Source organism: Pectinophora gossypiella, chromosome 17, assembly GCF_024362695.1.
Source record: "Pectinophora gossypiella chromosome 17, ilPecGoss1.1, whole genome shotgun sequence".
Classification (NCBI taxonomy): Eukaryota; Metazoa; Arthropoda; class Insecta; order Lepidoptera; family Gelechiidae; genus Pectinophora; species Pectinophora gossypiella.
The window spans coordinates 5,653,316-5,668,255 of record NC_065420.1 but is presented as its reverse complement, the minus strand read 5'-3'; the positions used below and the strand labels follow the sequence as shown (position 1 = coordinate 5,668,255).

The 14,940-nt window shown below is 36.6% G+C and overlaps 1 protein-coding gene across 4 annotated transcripts in view; it reads left to right on the top strand.

The window, feature by feature from the left end:
• Positions 1 to 14,940, top strand: part of LOC126374302 (high affinity cAMP-specific and IBMX-insensitive 3',5'-cyclic phosphodiesterase 8) — a 342,656-nt gene that overhangs the window by 238,479 nt on the left and 89,237 nt on the right. The gene's annotated exons all lie outside the window — the stretch shown is intronic.

Sequence of the window (14,940 nt, the reverse complement as noted above, 5' to 3'; positions counted from 1 at the left end):
CCTTCCTTTTTGCGAAAGTTGCTTAACTTCAACAATCGCAGACCGAGCGCGTTTACCGCTGCGCCACCGAGCTCCTCCACAAGTTACACATATACACTATCATAACTACTTGAGAGATTTCGTTTCGTACATTTCCTTTCTAAGCGTCCGAACACCGGAAATGAATAGAAAAATCATGAGGCCGTTTTACGTCTTATTCACATTTCATTTCCTTGCAATTTTGTATTTGAATACAAAATAACGTGGACGAAATGAGAGTCGCCTATTGATTTTTGAGGTACTGAAAGAAATCACATATACGTTATTCTGTAAAAGCCTTTTGTTATAAGCCTTGATCAGCTTAAAAAATGCCTGTCAGGTACGTTAAGATGATTTGTGTACCATCAAGGAATGTAAGTATACATTTCTCAATGTATTATACATTCTTCAATAATAACCAAGAAATATAATATACTTATTATCTGTGTATTTTTTTGGTTATTATTGTAACAATCCTATTGCTATTTTAATCGGGTGAGAGCGCTCAGCGCTCTTCATTTGTCCGGCCAAGTAGTTAATGTCGTCTGCGGCAAATCTACAATGAGTAACGTAAAAAAAATAAAAATAAAAATTATTGCTTTTTTATTCTTAAATTAAAAAGAATACAAATTAACTCTGTTAATTTCGGTTCCTTTTTATTCATAAATTATAATGACGTCATTAATTAGGGACTTTCCAAGCTACGTTCCCAAAAAAAAATGGCGCTGTTCAAATTGAACGTGATAATTACCTATTTTCTCACAGCTCAGGCTATATAATTATTCAAAAATATAATCTAAAGCCAGAGGCATTATATAAATGATTGTTGCTTGATATTTGGATCAGCTTATGTAAGTACAGAATTATGTTGATACCTATATTGCTTCTCTTTATTTTGATCAGAATAATAATTCCTGTGTGATGTGTTGCGCCTTGGTGTAATAACAAGGGTCATCATTTATACCCAAAAACAAAGATAACAGATGCACACGTCTGTTATCCATAAAATTAGAAGGTTAAACGAAGGAAAATCTGTACAGCGCCATCTAAATTTTTGTTGGAGAACGTAGCCTAAAAAGTCCCCCATAAATCATAAAAAGTGCTAATTTGCATCTAATTTAATGTTTAATAATTTCGTTTTTGTTTTTATAACGTGGCTTTGTTTTTGACTTTGGCAAATTTTAGAATTATTTTTGTTTATTTAGGTAGTTACTTACCTACATAATTAATTACAAATAATACACATTGCAAAATACGTTGTGTAGGAATTAAGTAAGTAAAGCTCGCCAGAAATTTCTAACCTACAATTTAATTTAGTCTAAATTCCCAACTTCACTACGAAGTTTGGACTAAATTCTATTTTCATAATTGTCTTTAGGGACTAGCGCAGGTCCTTTTAAACTTTAATGTGATGGCGAAACAACTTGAATATAATTTAGGCTAGTTATAATTTAAGCTGTTAAGTTTCTGTATGTAAAATCAAAGAAAAGTGCAGTCACTGAGCCTAGTGAATTATTTGTAAACAGTGGTGAAAATGAACCATTAGTTGTCATAATTATAAAATTTACGTTTTTGTAGATGTTTTTGGTCTATTACAGAAACGACATGTAACCAGGAGGTCTTAAGTGCAACCAGTTCATTTATGACTTTGCAAGAAACTGATTGGAGTTTTGCACCTTATCGTACCTACTGTAAACCACTGAATTCGAATTTTTGACTTTATATTCATTTTACAAATATCGAGTATCATACAAGGAGACCCCTCCCTCAAGGAGGTCCCTCCTTATCACAGGAAAGCTAAAAACTTTAGTATGATCGGCTATTTAACAGAAAAATACTTTTGTATGAAGGATCTTACAAAAAGTAATAATTAAATTGCAACCTATCATATAAAATATACATTCCCGGTAAAGTGGCTATGGTATTTGAGAAGCAGTTTTTTTATGTGTCTTATTGTAGATTTGCCGCAGATGGCATTAACTACTTGGCCGGACAAATGGGGAACGCTGAAGGCTCTCACCCGATACAACATTTAAGATAACAGGCCTGGGGGTGCTCAGTTGGGCGCGAACCTCGGTTCAGGGCGTCGTCTGAGAGGAAAAATATTTGAAAGAATCAATCGACCCTAGTGGGTCGATAGCGATAAGCGCTGATTGAGGGAAATCGTCGATCACGCCGGCGGGATCGGTATCGGGGAGAGAAGCAGTAGAGCTTTCGTAGTTATCTGTCTGCAGGAGTAGTAGTAAAAGAGAGTGGGGTTGAACCGGCGACAGCGGTTCTCATACAAAATGCGCGTTAGGACCTTTCGTGCCTCTTTCTGCTATTCCGTGTGTATACTATACACCTCTGCCTATCCTTTTAGGTATACTGGCGTGATGCTATGTTATGTATAGGTCCCCAGCACCGAACGCTTCCGGCACCACCTGGCATTGAGTTAACTTCGTTATTCCTCACTTTATTGATATTATTATACGTTACCTACATTATAACATATGACTGTAAATTGAAGGTAACATGATTACAAAGTGAGAAGGGTGTTGGGTATATATTATCGATTTTTACTTAGGTAGCTATCCTGTTATGTGCGCTTACAACATTGTTTACCGAACCGCGAGATAAATTAATTAAGTTTATAATGCTTTAGAAAGAAAGAAAGAAACATTTATTATTTAGGACACCACAGACACGGATTACATATAATACATTATAATGACATCACATCAGAAATCAACGCACACACGAAATATTTTCTATATAGAAACAAGGAAAACGAACACAGAAACTTATACCTAAATTAAAATGTGACGTCATGTCGGCTTACCCATGTGTAGTGGATGGTGTCCCGTATAAAAGGTCCTCACTCAGCTTGTGCTTTACATGAAAGCAAATTCTATTCTCTTGAGTAGGACATGAAATATAATATTTTCACATGATACCCTGTATTATATGACGTTACGAAAAATGATAAGACTCAGACCATGATTCTGAGTTGATATCAAGATGTTCCGTCGCAAAGTATGGAACTGAAAATAGTAAAAAAAAAACACAAAAGTTTTCACGAATTCCACTTGTTATCAACTCAGAATTGTGGTCTATATTTTACCAATCCGACCCCGTACAAGTACGTATGGGTGTTAGTGACACCGTAACGAATACTGAGGGAGATGATTCAGCTCATTATTCTGAGTTAATATCAAGTGGAATGTTCCATGGCAAAAGTATAGAATTGAAAATAATTTTAAAAAACACAATAAAAATTCGGAATTTTGCGACGGAAAATCCTACTTCATATTAACTCAGAATCATGAACTGAATCGTCCCCCTCAGTATTCGTTACGATTGCACTAACATCATGTATAGAAACACGGAATAGTAGAAAGTATAGAATACATAAACACGCGTTACGTATCTCTATCATCGAGACCAACAAAATCGTAAAACTTATCAGAATACAACTAGCATGCTTTAACTAAACATGACATCTTGAGTAATAAACAATATGGACTTTAAAGTACTTTTGACCTTAACTTTTTAAATACATCAATCTATGTATCTTGATCGTAGGTACATCAAAGCAAGGAAAGTACACAAAACCAGTATTGTAACATCCCGTTTACAATTTTATAACATACATTATTTACCCGTTTTTGAATCGTTCGCCTTCAACTGGCGTTCGAAAATATATACCCATTTCACGTAGCACATCATAACTTGTCATTTGCAAGATGAGACAGGTATATATTTTCGCACGCGAGTTGAACGCGAGACATTAAAAAATAAAGCCCCAGTATGGTTAATGCAATCTTTTCATACCTAACCTACAAAATTCGCAGGGGTTTTACAAAAAGACATCCATAACCCCAACAGTTGGAAACAAGGAAACCCACTTCAAGTTGGTTAAGGTTATACTTCTGTTCTAGCATCGTATAAATCACTTGGCGGCGACCACTGTAAGCATTATTAACTGCAAGAAGAATGCAATAAATTCAACAAAAGCCTGCAGCAGACCTAATAAATACTAACAGTGACACAGCTACATAGAAATTTTCCTTTATAGTATACAGGGTGTTAGTGACATCGTAACGAAAACTTTGAAGCATGATTCAGACCATGATTCTGAGTTGATATCAAGAGGAATTTTGAAAATCACGAATTTTGCGACGGAAATTCCACTTGAACTCAGAATCATGGTCTGAATCATCCCCCTCAGTATTCGTTTCAATGTCACTAACAGCCTGTTTAAAATAAAGAATAATACTACGTATGCTTAGAAAGGTAACTCTCCGCCCCGCAGTAATTCGTATCGGGTGGCTACCTCACCCCCTCTGGGTCTTACTTTAATCTTGAACGGCCGCAAGCAGGAGTAAAGGGAAGAGCTTGCGCGGAATGTGTCTCGCTCATATTTACGCGTTAGGCGGCACACGGTTAGTAGTTTATAGTATATTTTTGTATGGAGTTTCCAGGGTATACTAATAGTTACTTAACTCCACATTTATAGATTTACTTACTTAGTTTAAATAGTTTATTAAAATATGTATCACTCTATCACTACTAGGCCGGGCAAATGAGGAGCGCTGAAGGATCTCCCCGCGACCTAGCTATTGTAGTTTCAGCGAATGCCCCAGGCGACAACATATATACACATATAATAACACGCAGAGACTATGGAATTCCATTTGCTTCGATCCTGACACACTTCTCTTGCTTCCTCCACATTCATCAATCGTTTCATACACGTACGCCGATTCAGAGTAGATCGTACTATACCATTTCTAAGGACATCTCCATTTTGGTCAGTGTACGTCCTTCTAGGTCTTCCTCTGCCAGCCCTACCATCAACCTACCCAGGCGACAAACTCAACCATTTTTTTCGACTTTATTGATGCGTAAAAGAGAAGGCAATTATCAGTAACGGCTTAATTATGTGTGTGTGCGCTTTGAATCAAGGTTGCACGAACCTGAGCAACTGTTTGTATAACTGATTATGTTTGCAGTATAATTCATAACGGCAATGTTATTCTACTTCGCGTGCTTCTAAACGTTAAGAGTGTACTGTAGAGGGATTTCTGAAAATAAATAAATTGTAATTTGGACTCAATTGTAATTGTTCCTGATAGAAACTTGAGAGTCGCGGGTAAACAAACTTTTTTATTGTCTGTTCATATACAAATGACTCGAAAATTTTGAGCCATCAAGCCGTTTATCCCGGTTACTACTTACTGATGTAAGTACGTAGTCTTTACTTGAGTCACGTCAGGGGCTTTTGGCGGCTTAATAATAACCCTGACACCAGGGTAGATAAGGTTGGTCATCCACCTCACAACCCACACGATAGAAGAAGAAGTAGACTCGACCATAATACACAGCAAACTTTTTATTTCACATAATAGCTAGGTTTTCTACTTGAACATAAACACCATGACACCATAACACCATGGGGACAGGTAAAAAATTGCCACCTACAATAACAGGGCAATTTACATAAACGAGTAGGTAACAAAAGCAATGTTCCCTCAAAAGCGAATGAAACCACTGTTCATTTAATTATGTGGTTTGCTACAAAATTACGCTTTTCCAACCTCATTCATTATGGAACTTATCATCATGTCCTTCGTTCGTTTCCCGCGTTTTTAACGTTATCCCGTTTTTTTTTCAAGGCAAATAAATATTTATTTATTTTATTTATTTATTCGTACGTACACAATACAACGTACAAAAGGAACAAACAAAGAAAACAGACAGTACTTAAGTACATAAATAAATAATTTTCAATTTGAATTTCGAATTTTGAGGGTCATTATAAAAAAGATATTCCAATTAAAAATATGAAACTTTTTCAATCAAGTCCTACAAAAGTTTAAAATTCGAATATTTAAAAGCTGAGTAAGTAGGTACAGCTAATAAAAGAACAGCAATAGAGGCAGGATATTATTAGGTCTAGCAATATGGCTAGAAATAGACTCGATCGATGGAAAAAGCACCTTCCTCCGTTCTCAGAAATACGTTCGCAGCTACTTGCATAATCAAGCGTACAAAGAAACCGAGTAAAAAATACTTAATTATAGGATAATAATACCCTTTTCGTGCGAAAGAAATATAAATATTCACGCCTAATTAAACCTTTTTTCTTCTTCTATTGAGTGCGTTGTGCGATCGTTGATCAAACTCATCAACCCTTGGTGTCAAGGTCATTGAGCCGGCAAAGGGAAAAAAAGCAAAATTTTATGAATAAAATCCTTTTTTTGCGTGTGTTTTTATGAGCCATGTCAGAAACCTTTGGCGGCTCAGAAATAACCCTGACATCAGGGTTAATGTGGTTGGTATTCCACCTCACAACCCACACGATAAGAAGACCGTCTAACAAAGCATTATATTGCTTTTTTTCGACGTCACTTATAGTAGATTTGCGTAAATGGCATTAATTACTTAGCCGGGCAAATGGTGAGCGCTGAAGGCTCTCACCCGGTGCTAAATTTAAGACAACAGGCTTGAGGCAGGCGTGAGAGTGCAATTTTAAATATGTATCAAAGTCAAAACTAACCTAAGAAATTCAGTACTTACATCCTCGCATTACGTTGCCTCTTACAATCTGTATAGTGTACCTATACCTCATTCCATCGCCTTATGAATAACCCACATAGCACAAACCCGCATCCACCACGCCCATTAGAATCTGCTTGCCGCCTCTAATTTATTCATTCCATGAATTTTCATCAGTTAGGCATTTTAAGGAGAGAAGCTAACCGCTGAGTTGCTCTTTCCGATCGAAAATGTAGAACACTTATTGATTATGGTGTACACAAGGGCGGCCCTAGCAAAATATTTAGGTGGTGCCCCCTCAAAATACAGTTTTTTTTTTATTAGTTTACGGCCACCGATATAAATATACTTAATTACATAACATGACATAAACAGCCTATATACGTCCCACTGCTAGGCACAGGCCTCCCCTCAATCAACCGTAGTGAGTATGGAGTATATTCCACGCTGCTCCACTTCAGGTTGGAGGAGGTGTTTTTACGGCTAATAGCCGGAACCAACGGCTTAATTAAATCTTTTAAAAATTACGTTTACGGCCACACATTAAATGTGTGAGTTTTATGTGGCCGCTAAGAGGTCTAATTCATAGGGCAGATGTGCCCAATCCAGTTACTCCTCTGTAGATCCGGGGCTGCCAGGCAGGGTGGTCCCGTCTCAGCTGATTTTGGTCCTTCATCGCTGAGCACGTGATAATCATTTGTAATCCAAACATGAATTCAAAAAACGATTTCGAAAATCATAGGTTTAGGTTGGATTCGAACCTGCGATCTTACAGTAAGAGTGAAGCGTTCTTCCAACTGAGCTACCACGGCTCAGATCAATTTTAGAACGAATATTAGCAAAATATTGAGAGTTGTCTCAGGTTATCTTACTATTAACTTACGACTCTATCAACCCCGTTGGAGATTACGATCAAATTACTGGGCTTTTATTTCTGTAGCGTAGCGATCTCTGCCAGGAAAACTAGAACTTAGTGTACTAAGCAATTTGTATAGCATTATACATTGTTTGAGGTTTACGCGGTTATTATCATAATTAAAACACATAATACCGGGTTCTTACCGCGTTATTATCAGGGATACGTTGAAATAACGGGAGTCTCATATCACTGATAATAACCCGGTATTATATGTTTTAATTGTATAAGCATTTCAGATTCCCAGTATAAAATTGTACGCCTTTTTTGGGGCACACATTTTCCGCCGGCAGGAGGTAAGTTGTATACGGCAGGAAAATGCTTAGTTCACTTTAATTAGGAAAATTAGAATTGTTTACGAAGCTGTTATGAAACCGCTGACTACTGGTAAGTTCTTAATTACTTTAATGGTTGCAATATCAAGCTGCCTTTATGTTTATATGGAGAGTTCTAATTTAAAGTTTTTCTGTGTAATAACATTTTTATGGATACTTCGAACGTTATATCACAAGGAATAATTTGTCAACATGTTATCAACAACTCGTGTTGAACAAGTTGACAGAATTTTGAACAATTTTCGGAGGTATGTGACCTAACCTGTATTGGGCTGGTGTTCCCTTCGTGGGTTGGGAGATCAGACAGACAGCCGCTTCTGTAAAAAACCGGACCTGTCAAATCTTCAGGTTAGGTAAGCACACCCTGTGAAAAACGGGATATTGCTAGGGAGACGATGAAGCCTTAAGAGTGAGGCCACACGATGCGTTGTAGGTCTGTTGCGACGCCGGAGCGCTGACGCTGCGTCGTTCTTAATTATAAGAGAAGAAGTCACTGTGGTCCTGTGGTTCAACGGCTTGCTTCTAAGACGGGGGGCACCGTTTCAAACCCCGGCACCAGACTTGTACCAATAAGTTATTAATTTATCTTAAGTGCAGTTTTCGCTAACTCAACAGGCTCGAACATTATAGACAAGCTGGCCTAACAGAAAGCTCGGTGAGGTGTAGGTCCTTAGTTCACCTTACGAATATCGCGATGTATGTACCTCTAACTGCCCCAATTAGGATATAGTCGTGAGGTTATGTTATGTTAAATTACAACGACATACCACACGATGCATCGCTGCGATGTTGTGGCACTCAGTACTTAGAAATTGCAGAGTGCGACGACGCAACGGAGCGGCAAGGCGCTCTCTTATTTCAACGAGCGACAGGACGTTATGGAAACTATCTAGAAACTACTTTTCTCGTTTCTTGTTAATAATGAAAATGGAACTTACACTATTGTGAAAAATACTGGGAAATGCTAACCCTACCTCGAGTTATAGAGCTTGATTGGATGGAAACGTAAAATGAAATGATACTTTCTGGCTTTTCGTTAGCGAGAAATGTGTTCTCGATATGTAACCTATCCTGTATTAGGCTGCATTTCTCTTGGGATTGGAAGGTCAGACTGGCAGTAGTCGACACCCGATTATGTCTACTTCGGTCAAGTAGTTAATGCCATGCGACAAATTTACAATAAGTCGCGTTAAAAAAACCTTACGTCTAATGTTATATCTAATTAAAACACATAATATCGGGTTCTTACCGCGTTTAAAATAGGGATATGAGACTCCCGATATTTCGACACTGTTGCAAGTGCCATAGTGCGGGATGACTGATGAGATTGGAGTGGAGTAGGTAGATCCATAATTTTCTACGGGCAGACATATCTTTCTTTGCCGCTTGTAAAAACCCGTTATGTGTTTTAATTGTGATAATAACCGCGTAAACTTAAAACGATGTTATATCTATCTGACATAAAACATAAACAGCCTATAGTATACGTCCACTGCCGGGCATGGGCCTACCCACAATCAACCGGAGAATTATGGAGCATCCTCTACCACTGCGGGTTAGTGGAGGAGTTTTACTGCTAAAATATATTGAATGAAATTATCATAATATGGCGGTGGCTGAAAACTATCTCATCTCATAAGACACAAGTTTTCCCCAGTTTTTGAGATGGAGGTAATTTACTAATTGTACGGTCACGGGCATTAATATGTATACACTTTGGTACCATGTCACATTAACTTTTTCGACAAATGGAACTGTAAATCTCACTAAATGTCAAATATGTTAGTGCGACAGAGTCCTAAAGTGGGTACATTACATTGCTCATGACTGTACATTTTGATTATTTTATAAATTGTATTCAGGGGGATTTAAAAAGGTCACTTTTGTTGACATTGCGCACTTATTTTTATAAGTACAAAATGTTAAACTGCTATATTGCTTTTAATTAGATTAATTTCTTCAATATGCGGTTATTAAACCCTATCTTTTGTGAATAAATAAATTATTATTGTTATTTATTGGGATCCTTTGTGATGGTGACGATGGGTCTATTTGGCCCAGAGACGAAAACGGTTAATAAGGATCCTTTCGAAGAGTCTCGTCGAGGCAACGTACTCGGGTTGTGCGTCTATTTTTGTCAAAGGGTTAGTTATTAGCTGTCCAAAGGGGAAATACTGCCAGTCTTTCAGGCACCTTGCCTCAGTGTTGACGCTTTGGAAGAGTTTTTCTATCTAAGTATAATGAATTGTATGTTGTATAAACACAATACAAAAACGCTTTAATGCATATATAAACACAACATTAAAAACAATTACAAAAGTGACAAGAAAAGTCACAGTCAGCGGACTCGGTGGCAATCGGTCGGGTTATACATAATAATAATAATATATTTATTTTTTATTATGTATCACGTTAAACATGTCATGTCAAGTCATATTGTAGAGCGGATGAAGGATAATAGAAAACGGTATATAAAGCGAAAGTTGATGGTAGGGTTGACAGAGGAAAACCTAGAAGGACTTACATTGACCAAATTGGAGATGACCTTAGAAAAGGTTTAGTACGATTCTACTCTGAACCGGCGTGCGTGTATGAAGCGATTGATGAATGTGGAGGAAGCAAGAGAAGTGTGTCAGGATCGAAGCAAATGGAATTCTAATAGTCTCTGCTTACCCCGGTGGGAAATAGGCGTGAGTTTATGTATGTTAAACATGTCAAGAGTTCTTGTGCCCGTCTATTTCGTAAAGAGAGTAACCCTTTACGCAGGCGTATATGTATATACCTACTCAATAAAGGCGAGTGTTCACGTATTTAGATCAACAGACTACAATACAGCTCAAATTCAAATTCCTAAAGCACATTCCAGCTCCAGTTCTACTCTAAATGAACATTCTATACACTAACACAGACGAACTAACACTAAACACACATAATGTTCGAGAATTTCTAAATTAGAAGCATTACTGACATTTCCGCTGTTTCAAATAAAACCCGAACTGCCAGCTAAAGTGTAAGTGTTAGGTATCATATTACTTACATTAATTCTACTAAACGAGCAAAACAAGCATTTGAAAACGAGTATTAGTTTAGTAGGTATATTCATTCACGAGCATTTGTCGATGTACAAAAGTATACAGCCTTTAATTTTCGAAGCGAACAAGTATTCGAATCGAAAGTTGTTAAATGATGCGAATTTTGGCTCGTTTACATAATCTCACAGTCGATTGAATATGCGCGAATGTTCGCTGTGAAAACGGGCCATAATCATTTTCTTACAATTTCCCTAATTGACAGTTGTCATTCTAAAGGCCAAATTACATTCGGCATTTGTTAATTGAGATGAGGAAAGCTGCTTCAATGGTATTAATTTCTACTTGCGTATTTTGTTTGGAGACAGTTTATGTTTTCGAATTCATGTTTAGATCATAAATGATGACAGTGGTGAAGGAAAACATCGTGTTTAGGAGGTATGTGACCTAACCTGTATTGAGCTTCGCGGGTTGGAAGGTATATAATAATTTCCTCGTTCACATAAATAATTAGTCGAGCATATCACAATTATGATTTACGTCTACAATGAGTGGAATGGAAATCCATAGTCTCTAGTTACCCCGGTGGGAAATACGCGTGAGTTTTTGTATGTGTGTTGCATGTATGCTTAGTTCATCTTGCGATGGATGTACCTCGGTCTACCCCAAATGGGATATAGTCGTGAGATTATGTGTTATGTTTGTATGTCTACAATGAGTCATTCACCCCCCTACTGAGGGGATCTAAAACTGGGTTATTTACCCTCAGGATTATATTAAGCACCTGAGTTAATGTTTTGGAGGGAGGTGGCCTTTTCTGGCGTAATTAATCATTTCAAACCTTATCTACCTACTTTATAAATTATAATAGCTGGGCTTAGCGTAAGTGATGACCCGCGTTTCTTTTGGTGAAGGATATATTTATTTCTCTTTATTAAAAATAATAAGACAAATTTTGAAACAAATAAAAGAAAATAAAGAGGCAAATATTAAGAGTTATTGAGGACAGAAAAGGCAAGACACCCATTTGATAAGACACGACGAATTTATTAAAAACGTCAAAGAATAAAGAAAGAAGAAAGAAGCTACAAGGAAAGAAAGGAAGGGGAAGACCAAGAAGAGCTTACATGGAACAAAACGTCGTGTCTTACAAGGAAGTGAAGGAATTGGCCTTTGAAAGACAAAAATTGAGTATGCTACACCGACAAGAGCGTGACTCTAAAACTAGTGAGGAGTGAAATGAAAATGATAAATAAGGAATGAATAATAAAAAGAAAGTTGTCTTTGAAGAGGAGGAGGTAATCGGGTCTGGCGGGTTCTTATTTTTTGTACCATTTGCGGTAGTTATGGGTGTTGTTGAAACGATGGGTCCTTGGGGTGCTGAAGCGAAACTGTTTGTTAAGGATCTTTCAATGCGTCTAATCGGGGCTTCGGGGATAACATCGGGAAAACTAGGGCTGGTAGTTATTTTTGTCAAAGAGTAAGTCTGGCAATTCAGAGAGGCAATGCTGCCAGCTTGTTGGACACCTTACCTGTTACCTTACCAGTTACGTGTTTGTTTTGTGTTTGATTAGTTACAATAAAGTGATATTCTATATCAATAATAATTTATTTTATTTTGGTGCAATAAAGTATATTTGTATTGTATTGTAAATTATATTTAAGTACTTTATATCTAATTAAGTCGATATTGTATAACACGTTAATATACAATGCTACAAAAGAAAGAAGTAAACTAATAAAAAAATAAGAAAGGATTTAGTGAAACCTTTAATGGATAATTATTATATTTCATAAATGTTAATAAAATGATTGTAATATATTTAAGATAAGTAGGTAGGTATATCAAAACAAATTTATGCATTTAAGACACAGAAATAGTTTTTCGTTTTTAAAATTTTTTGTAGTAATATAGAAATCTCATAATAATAATTATTTTATCATTTGCGATTTTAGTACGGATCACTAAAACATTTATCATATCGTACCATAACCAAGTGAACTTTTGTCTCAATGCTCATTATAACTAGATATAGAAGTAGTACTTTCCTATTTAACGGTCACAGTAAGTTACTAATTTGTTGATTGAATTTCGTTTTTGCAAAGTTCTCTAACTGACTTAGCTCTTAACTCTCCTTGGAGCGTGCTGTTGCATCAGAATACATTTTTAAAACTGTACTCAGGTCGAACTTTTACCACGGTGCTCGTAACTCGCTTAGAATCCTTATTCATGTAGTGTTTTACAAGTACAGTTACATCTAAACTGATGGTGAAAAAAATCGATTCAATTTTTATTACCGGGCATTTCGAAAAATACTTCGCTCTACGCAAAATGATTATTTGTTGTCTTTTATTTTCTAACTCTTGATATATTAGAAAGAAAGAAACGTTTATTATAAAGGGACACCACAGTAACAAATATAAAACAAATATATAATGTAAAACACGGAGTAACACATAACTTACAATCAAAATACATAATAAAAACAACTTACACGAGAAATACAAATAATTGAGTTTTTTTTTTATTTAATCAAAAATATACACTGCAGTTTTACAAAAATTATGTTTCGCCAAACTGCAAAACAGTTTGTTGGCGAGCTTGACACACCCAATACAAATTAAGCAGCTTATCTATACTTCTATATATCTAGTCTATTCTATTATTTGATTAGCACTTACTACTATCAAAAATGGCTGCATGTTCTTCGGATTATTTGTGACTCTATCTAACCCGTTAGGGATTACATGCGTGAGTTTACGCATGCATGCATCTTATTCCTGCATGCCTTTCCATCCTAAGTTTCTTAAAAAACAAAATCGTCCTAACTTCGCGGCATGCCACATCCCTGGATTACATCCCAAAGCGGTTTTCCTTAACTAATCCCGTTCTCTATCACTATACAAAAGTGAGCTGAAGGGTTCTGCCCACCCCGTGAGGGGATTATCGCAATTATGTCAACGGATTCGCTGATTGATTAGGTACTCTTTATTGAGGGCTTTCGCTTCGGGGAATCAAATATAAAATGTTCAGCAGTGTCGGTTTCATGTAAGGAAATTTCACACTTGAGTCTGCTGACTAAGCTAAAGCTGTTTAGTGCTGAGACATAGAGTTTGAGACGACAGAGTGGGTTATTGCTATGAGGGCATCCAGGCAACGTTCTTAAAAACAATATAGAGTGCGCTTCATTTTATTCGTTTAACCTTCTAATTTCATTGATAACAGACATGTGCGTCTTTTATATTTGTTTTCTATTCTATTACACCCTGGCACAATTACATCTTCCACCCGTTATTCTTCTGATGAGCATAAAGAGAAGCCATACAGGAAGCAACATAATATGATGAATAAGTAAGATACACAATGTGATCCAAATATCAAGCAACAATTATTATATTAAGTATATATTTTTTATATACTTCTGCCATTACATTGTGTTTTGAATAATAGAAATGAACCCGAGTAATGAGAAAGTACATAATTATCACGTTAAATCTTAACAGCGCCCTCTATTTTATTTTTGGAGAATGCAGGCTGGATTGCAATTAATGTATAATCATTCGGCAAGTGCTCAATGTAAACTGTTTTGTTTTGGTCATCATCATCATCAGCCCATTAACGTCCCCACTGCTGTGACACGGGCCTTCCCTATGAATGGATGGGGAGATCGGGCCTTAAACCATCGCGCGGGCCCAGTGCTGATTGATCGTTATTAAGCACGGAGGAGATTGAGATGAAAACTTTTTCTTTTGCGAAAGTTGCTTAACTTCAACAATCGCAGACCGAGCGCGTTAACCGCTGCGCCACCGAGCTCCTTTGTTTTGGTAATACAGAAAATAATATTATTATACTTCTCATCTAAAAAATCGAAACACTTCCGAATTTTTGACCAAAAGAACACGAGTTTAATTACATTTTAAATTTGAATTTAGAACATTAACATTAAGACTTTGAAACCTTATAATGTTGATCGACTGTATGTGGTAGCTTTAATTGATCTGGTAGAAACTATCGATTGACTTTGACTAATCCATTCTACCATCGATTGATGCTAGCGATCAACGATCGATCTATTGGTCCTAAGGGATTTTGTGTCCAAAC